Here is a 575-nt window from a genome sequence, read left to right on the forward strand (position 1 = left end):
CTAGGACAGTTATATCTGTTTCTTCGAAGAAAGTGTCAAAACTTCTGTAACTCACCAATATTGTTATTATTAAACCATCTGGCTCTTAAGCAACTCCTTGATTTCCTGCTCGATTGAAGTATCGGTTTAACGATTTGTTCTCACACCATCCTCATCACAAATCCGCTGTACTGGAGCTCTGATCTCTCAGTGCTGTGAAATAGCGGCTTATTGAAGACAAGTTTCCTTGATCTCCGTGTTACACACCCTGACGAGTAGGTTACTCTTAGGATCCTTGTGAAGAAGACCTTTTGAACCGCAGGTGTGCTTGATTGTACACTTTCAGAACTCAACATTTCTAAGCTTAATTGCCAATAGGCACAAAATCGAATTGAAGTTATCGTGTTTGGTTTTGTAGAAACCTCTTCTTCAATGAGGATCGTATGCAGTGCCAGCACCTGTAATTCTAGTATCCAGGTCGGGATCCCGTCTCTCATCACTCTTGGATACAGCTCAGAGGTACTTACTACATGTCACACTATCTCTTTCTCTCGTTCTCTCTCTCACTTTCTCTCTTTCTATCTCTCGCTCATTCT

Source organism: Octopus sinensis, linkage group LG8 (assembly GCF_006345805.1).
Source record: "Octopus sinensis linkage group LG8, ASM634580v1, whole genome shotgun sequence".
In the NCBI taxonomy this organism is placed as follows: Eukaryota; Metazoa; Mollusca; class Cephalopoda; order Octopoda; family Octopodidae; genus Octopus; species Octopus sinensis.